Genomic DNA, 8,362 nt, shown 5'->3' on the forward strand with positions numbered 1-8,362 from the left:
GCAGGAATACAGAGAAAAGTTCAGTTTCACTCTTAGTCATTTGTCTCAAAGCTCTCAGCTTTTTTTTTTCTCACTGTTATTGCTCTGAAAATTGTTGAAAGCTAGTGCTTTGAAGGTAGGACAGAATGTGATGAAAAAAAGATATGAATAGCCAGATAGAGTTTTATAAAAAGGTGTGCAGTGAAGGAAATCTTGCATAACAAAGCAGGAAAACATTAACTCTGGGCTGGAAATAAAATGCCAAATGTGAAAAAAAGTGAGAAACAGGGACAAAACGTGAAACTACACAATGGGAGATTACAAATACTAAATAGAAAATATCTGAAATGCTCACTCATTCTTGGCTTTACAAGAAGGTTTAAATGTTTTGTTTAAAGGAAGGTTGAGATTTTGGTCACTGTGCTTAAGTTTGATTTACTAAAATATTTTTCTTGCAAATAGGGATGGAATAAATTGAACGATTGTTGCATCATGAAAATTTGTATTGTAATCTGTAGTCTTCACACACTTTTACTATTTACTTTTTTAAAAAGAAATTAATTTCTTAACTATCAGAGAACAGATTTTAAACTTGTTGTGTCCTATATCTATATTTCTTAACAGCTTTAAGATGAGAAACAGTTTCAGATGTACTGTATAAAAAAAAGCATGAGAAAAGTAAAGCAAACCAAAAAAAAAATGAGACCCAAAATGAAAGACACCAGCCCATCTGAGAACAGATGAGAGCGTTTTCAGAGACACAGAGCTTTCTGTGGTCTCAGACATCTATTTTTAAATTCATGACAAAAGTACCCATGCTATTTGGGGATGAACAGCTCCAAAACTTTCTGTTATAACTCAGTTTATTTATCTTTCTGACTCTCCTGGTTTTCCTAAGCCTACATGTATGTCTAAATACCAGGTTCGTGAGAGCAGTGCTGATGTGGAAATCTCCTAAAATTAAACAGAATTTCAGCCCATTTTTATATATTTGTCTGTTGTTGGTTTTGTCCACAGTGTTGTCACTATAACAGGCACTGACGCCGTGTGGGTGTGTGTGTGTGCGGCGAGGTGACCCAGCATGACGCCGTAGTAAGCATCACACATGGCTGCCAGCAGACAGGGAGAAGGGGAGTGTGGGAAAATGTGAAAAAGAGAGAGATGGAGGGAGGGAAAGTGGTGGAGGAAATTGTAAAGAAGGGGAGAAAATCCAGCAACAAAAAGAATGGAATTTAATGGTGAAACTCAAGAGAAACATGAAAAGAAAGAATTGGAAACAGAGATGCAACAACCAAGAATTGGTGAGAGAGGAAAAGAAGGTGAGAAAATTCAACAAACAAACAAAACAAAACAAAGCACAATCTGTCTACAAAACAACAAAAATCTGTAGAAGCGGCATGGGAGACCCATGGATAACTGAGAATTTACAGTGGGTATAGAAAAGAAGCACCCCCTTTCAAAACAGTCACATTTTGTTGTCTCACAGCCTGAAATGAAAACACAAAGAATTTTTTCAGGTGTATTTACTCAGTGCAGCTTACAGCCTACAACATATAAGTGAAAGAAAAAATATCATAAGCTCTGAAAAATAATAAAATAAAAAACTGGATAACTAGATTTGGAAAAGGATCACCCCCCTGTGTTAATACTTATTGGAGCCACCTTTTGCTTTAATTACAGCCTTGAGTTTGTTTGGATACTTCTCTGCTGACTTGGCTCACCTAGACTGAGCAGTGTTTGGCCTCTCTTCCTTCGGCGTTCACCTTTTTCTCCTTCAGCCACCGTATTTGGCTTCAGGTTGTTCTCACGTTGAAAGGTGAACCTTCTTCCCATCTTCAGCTTTCTGGCAGAGGGCAGCAGGTTTTCCTCAAGAATCTGATGGTACTTTGCTTCATCCATCTTCCCTTCTATCCTGACAGATGCTCCAATCCCTGCTGAAGAGAACCCACAGTAGGATGCTACCACCTGAGGTGGCCACTTTTGGTCTCATCGACCATAGCACCTTTTTCCATTTGGCCTCAGAATCTTTGGGGTACCTTTTGGCAAAGCCTAAACGAGACTTAATGCCCTTTCTTGAGGAGGGACTTTTTTCTTGTAACCCTGTCATACAAGTCAGACTTGTGGATCACTTGTGATATTGTCACATATGCAAAATGACCACTCTTTGCCATGAAGTCCTATAAGTCCGTAGGGGGAAAAATCCTTTTCCAAATGTAGTTATTCCAGTGTTTTTTTCTATTAATTTTCAGAGCTGTTCCTATATTTTCTTTCTCTTGTATGTTGCAAGATGCACTGAGTAAATAAAGCCGGAATTGTTTGTGTGTGTGTTTTAAATTCAAACTGTGAAACAACAAAATGTGAATGTTTTGAAAGGGAGTGATTCTTTTCTATGCCCACTGTGTGTCCATCAGTATGTTAAATGGCTCTACATACTACCCATGAGCCTCAGCAATCTGAAACCATCAAATCATATAAGATTCAACAAGCTTCATCACTGCAATCACTAACAGAATAGGCCTAATCTGAAACTGACTGGTGAAAAACCTGCTGCAAATGTGCATTAATTGTATAATACAAAGGAAAACTCATCCAAAAAGTACAAGAACTTTAGCTAAACAGATCCAAGGGTTCTAGACCCGATTCATATATGATCCACCTGAAGAAAAACACCTGTTCTTATCGGTTGTGTTCTTATCAGATTCAAATGGTGTTATAACATAACTATATTCAAATACAGTACTGACAAAACATTGTGTTAGATTGTCATTTTATAAAAACAAAACAGAACTTAGACAAAGATTCAGAATTCTAGATTTAGAAGGTACATAGAAAAAGGTTTTTTGCCTTATCTTTGTTCCTTATTGTCTTTACTTTTTCCATCAATGTATTACTTTTTTCATTGCACTCATTTGCATTCACTTCGTTGATAAGATTGGCATAGAACATTTTCATCTTTCTACAGAAACATCTCAATAGAGCAAAGAGGGAGGCCTCTAGGACCTTTACTGCACAGATTAGGCTCACTTTTAATCTGAAACTGATTTCCCCTGACAACATGGCAGAAATGGTCTGAATTTATGCCAGATTATTGATGTCATTAGACATTCAGTTTGAGGAAGTTTACAGCACCTGATTAATTAGCTAAGCCATCAGTGATCAAACTGTCAGGCGACTGGTTGGATTTCTGGCAGGTTATAAATTTTTGCCAGCTGTCTGCAGTTTGAGCAGTTCTGAGGGCAATTCACCTAAAAACTACTGGCAACAGATCTAATAAAAAATATAATACAATTGTTCTAATGTTGCTGGAGTAGAATTTTACTGTACATGCTTTGGCTAAAACTGGTCTGGGCTGAGACTGCTGGGATATACAACTGTGGTAAACTTGGTTGCAGACCAGACAGACGATACTGCCCTTGACCACACAGCAGCAGAGTTTGAAGCTCTCTGATTAGATTGTTTTTTTAAAAATCACAAAACTCACTATGACTCACATTGTTGTTGTAATAATTAGAATTATATAAAAACATTATTACATGTACATGTGCTAGAAATTCAGAGCACATATTTTTGTTAGGACTGCATTATTACATAAACTTGTGTTACTCATGCTTGTGTTGGGATACAACAGGGCCAGAGTGACTCAGAAAGAAAGAGACAGAGGAGCATAAAAAACAATACAGAGACGCAGTGACCATCTTTTTTGGTCATTCTAGTTATTGTTTTTCTTATTTGTTCAGTTTTCCCCTTCTCAGGTTTCCCCCTCAGTACGATTCCCAACATATCATTGGCCTCGGCGTGTGTGAATTTGCGTGAGTGTGTATGTGTGTGTCTGGAGCCATGGGATGAAGTGTGTGGTTACCCACTGGTGTGACCAGGGACACAGGGGCACCTCGCTCTCTCTCTCTGTCTGCCTATGGCTCTCTCACTCTGTCATTTTCTGCTGCCTCTATCCTTCTCCCTCTGTAGTGTTTGCAGTGGTTATCTGTCTTTTGAATCCTGCAAAAACTGCTGTATATCTGTAATGCTGCCCTAGCACCTAACAACTTTTCAAGCGATTTCAAGGTCACACACAAATTTCCAGGATCGAAATAAAATCATGAAAGTCATGCTGAATGAGTCTTGCTGTATTGTGCTCCTCTCATCTCAGTCTTCTGTTTTAAGTCAGCCTTTTTCTCATCTTGATATTCCAATAAAATCAACCGTGTTTATTATTATCATAAGTCTTTAGTTTTGGCTCATTTAAACAGTGACAAGAACATCATAAACAGCCAATAGGTGAACTCTCTCAGCATTAAACAGGAAGCAGCATAGTGGGCACAGAAAGTGATAAATATGATGGAGATTCTGGTGAGGCCTCTGAAGGCACCGTTCTGTTGGACTGTTACAAAGGACAAGAAACCGATGGAGTGAGCCAAAGTGTCTCTTTGACTTGTCATCCAGCCTGTACCAGGATAGAGTGGAGAAAGAAAAAAAAGTGGACAGACCTTGCTGTTCCCTTTCAGTCATCCAGGGTCAGGTCCACATTCTGCACTGTGTTCTCTGTTTTTGTTTGTTTGTTTTTTCCAAGCAAATCACTACACAAAAGCTGTAGCCAAACATTGCTCTTGTTTCTGCTCTATTTTTCAGTTCTTTCTTCTTGTAACTTCCTACCAGGAGGATGATGGAAAGGAGTCTCAAGAGAAATCTACACTGCCGGACCACTTTAATAGTCACACCTGTACTAATAATTGTCTGCCTCGCCCCAGTCAGCTTCAGCTCTCCTCACCTGCCTGTGATTTGTCACAGATTAAAGATTAGATTAAAATATAAATGCAAAGTAACAAATCACAAGGAAAGAAAAACACAAGCAGATAAAATGCGAACTTGGGTGGAATTGAGATGCATTAATTTAAAAGCAGTGGAACAAAACTCTTTAGTTTTAAAAGTTGCCTCAGCTGGGGCAGATCCGCTGTAATTTCTAATGGGGACTGGCAGCATCAAAACTAAAAGCACTTTCACCTTGTTTGAACTCTGGGCACCACTAACTGACCAGTGCTTGCAGATCTGAGGCAACCTACCATGCTTGTACTCAGCAAACATATGATATAATTTTGGTCCTGACCACTGCGAGACTTGTAGACAATAAGTAGGACATTAAATTTAATTTTAACTGGAAGCCAGTGTCTTCTTGGTGTTTGTCAGTATTCTGGCAGCAGCATTTTGAATGAGCTACTAGAAGCAAAAGCATGAATGAGCTTTTCTAAATCCTGCTTAGACAAAAAGATGAGAATGTTAGAATGATGATTTTGTTACAGCTTTGATGTGGCCATTAAAATTTAGATCCTTGTCAATGATCACACCAAGATCTGCCAGCCTTCCTTCTTTGTATCCAAAAATTATCTCTGTCTATCTTTGTTTAGTTGAATGAAATTTTGTTCCATCCAGTTGTTCACTTTCTCAAGACAGACATGAGTCTAGAGGACCATAGTATTATGTATATGTGGGTGTCATCCACATAGCTATGATAAGGCATCAGGAATGCTAAAGCAAAGGATTGAACACCATTTTGGAAGCTTGAATCCCTGCCAAGCATGTCAAAGCCTGCGACACATCCTTAGCAGAACAGCTCAATCATTTCTACAGTCACTTTGAGGTGGAAGCAGCAGCAATGGCCATCACTTTAGCTCCAGCTACAGACAACCAGCCTCTCATCCTGCAGACTGCTGATGTGAGACGTACCCTCTGCAATATCGACATCCGGAAGGCGACTGGCCCAGATGGAATCCCGGGACAGGTTTTCAGAAACTGTGCATCAGAGTTAGCTGAGCTATTTATCTTTAACCTATTTCTTTTGCAGTGCTGTATTTCTACCTGCCTGAAGACCTCCACCACAATGCCAATTCCTAAGTAGGCTGTAGTGACATCCTTAAAGGTTTATAGGCCAGTAGCATTAACACCTGTAATCGTGAAATGCTTTGAGAGACTGGTGATAAATTATATCAAGGCTGGCCTTTCACCAGCCCTGGACCACCATTAGTATGCATACAGGAGCAACAGCTCAGCTGATGATGCCATAATCATCACTTTGTACCACCATCTGGAACAACTGGGGACATTTGCATGTCTGTTGTTTGTGGACTACAGCTCTGCTTTTAACACCATCTTACCCAGCAGGCTGCTCAAAATGTCCAATTTGGACATACAACACAACATCTGCTTGCGGTTAAAGGATTTTTTAACCAACAGGCCACAGTCAGTCAGGATGGGCTATCATCACTCCTCCACCCTGACACCGAGCACAGGAACCCCACAACGTTGTGTGCCGAGTCCCTTCCTTTACTCCCTGTCTACACATGATTGTACCCAGTCACATAACACAAATGCCATTATCAAATTTGCAGATGACATGACAGTGGTGGGATTGATCCATAAGAATGATGAGTCTGCCTACAGGAAGGAAGTGCAAGGGCTAGCTGCATGGTGCAGAGAAAATAATCTCACACTCAATATCAAAAAGACCAAAGAACTGATAATTGACTTCAGGAGGAATAAGGAGGTATACACACTACTGTACATCAACGGTGAGGAGGAAGAGAGTGTAGCAAGTTTTAAATTCATGGGTATTCACATTACAGAAGATCTCATGGACCGTTAACATCCAATTTGCTGGTCAAAAAGGCACAAAAGAGGTTATACTTCTTAAGGACACTCAGGAAGATAAATCTCTCACAACACCTGCTTAGACCTTACTACTGCGGTATGGGACCAGCTCTGCAGCGGATAGAAAGGCTCTGCAGAGAATCATCAAGACTGCAAATAACATCACAAATTCCCAGCTTCCAACCCTGGATGACTTCTTTACTTCTTGCTGTTTGCAGAAAACTCACAACATTCTCAGAGACTATTTTCACCCTGCTCATCATCTTTTTTAACTGCTGTTTTTGGGTAAACGATACAGATTCATTAAAACATGCACTACACTATTTCTGAACAGTTTTTACCCCAGAGCCATAAGCATACTAAATAATGATCTCCAAAGCCACCCTTACTGAAGACAGCATGTTTTATTGTGCAATAGTTATTGATTTTCTTTTAAGTGTAATTACCTCACTAAAGTGTATATGCTGGCACCTAGTGGGCATTGTTTTATTGTATTTATATAGCCATACCCTGAAGTGCATCTAAATTCTGTTGTATATTTTGTACAATGACAATAAAAGTATCTACTACTTCTAATCAACAGTCCTTCCTGGAAAATTGAAAGCATGTACAGGTTGAGTAGAAGGGACCCAAGAATCAATCCTTGCGGGACATACATCGATCAGGCATAACATTGTGACTACCTGCCTAATACTGTTTACATAGGAGTCAATGTGGCAGTTGGTTGGCACCTGTGTCTCTCTGCAGCTCACTGTGCATCTTCTGTGAATCCATTTGCTTCTATAGTTCTACTGTCAGGAAGAGCATGAATGTGTCTACAATTCAGTAAAAAAACGTATGTAAAAGGAATGAAAACTAGTCGTGAGGACAAGTTAGAGAGAACTGTTGAGACAAATTCAACGGCCTCACCACTCTAGGTGTGATATCACCACTACAGCCCCTGACTCTTTCTCTTCATAGAGACCAATATACAGTCTTTCTTATTTTTAACAAAGATTCAAATACATTTTAATACAAATGGAAGTTAAAGGTTTAATCTACAGTAGGTCAACCTCATCATCAGTGAACTGTGGGCGTCCATGACCCTGTCTCCAGTTCACCATTTGTCCTTCCTTAGAAACTGTTGGTAGGTACTAACCACTGCAGACCAACACCCACCCCTTATGCATGGCTGTTTTTCCTGCTTCTAACTTTGAGGACTAAATGTTTACCTGCTGCCTAATATACCCCACATGCTGACAGGTGCCACTGTAACAGATTGTCAGTGTTATTCACTTCACCTGCTAGTGGTCAGAATGTTATGACTGATTGGTGTAATACTTCATGGCAGTTATTACAACTATATCTCCGATACTCCTAAAACATATCAGAGTACCATATTTGATAAGGAGGTATTTTACCAGACTCACTTAACCAATCACTTACAACCTTAATTCATAAAAAGAAAAAGATCCTTTAGATCAGTGGTTCTCATCCATTTTTCCTTGTTGCTGTCTTTACTTGTATATAAGAAAGGCTTGTTTGGTGCCAGAAGGGCAGAGAAGATTTCTTCAGAACACTCACGTCCTGGACACAAACTGCTTGAACCCCTCCCCTCTGGATGGCGCTAAAGGTCACTGTATGGCAAAACAACCAGTCACAAGGACAGTTTCTCCCACGCGCCTTCACACTGATGAACAGTTAACACATAACAGAATGGCAACCTTCAGTGTAATACCTGTAAATATATATATATATATATATA

The sequence above is a fragment of the Monopterus albus genome, unplaced genomic scaffold (genome assembly GCF_001952655.1).
Source record: "Monopterus albus unplaced genomic scaffold, M_albus_1.0 scaffold157.1, whole genome shotgun sequence".
Classification (NCBI taxonomy): Eukaryota; Metazoa; Chordata; class Actinopteri; order Synbranchiformes; family Synbranchidae; genus Monopterus; species Monopterus albus.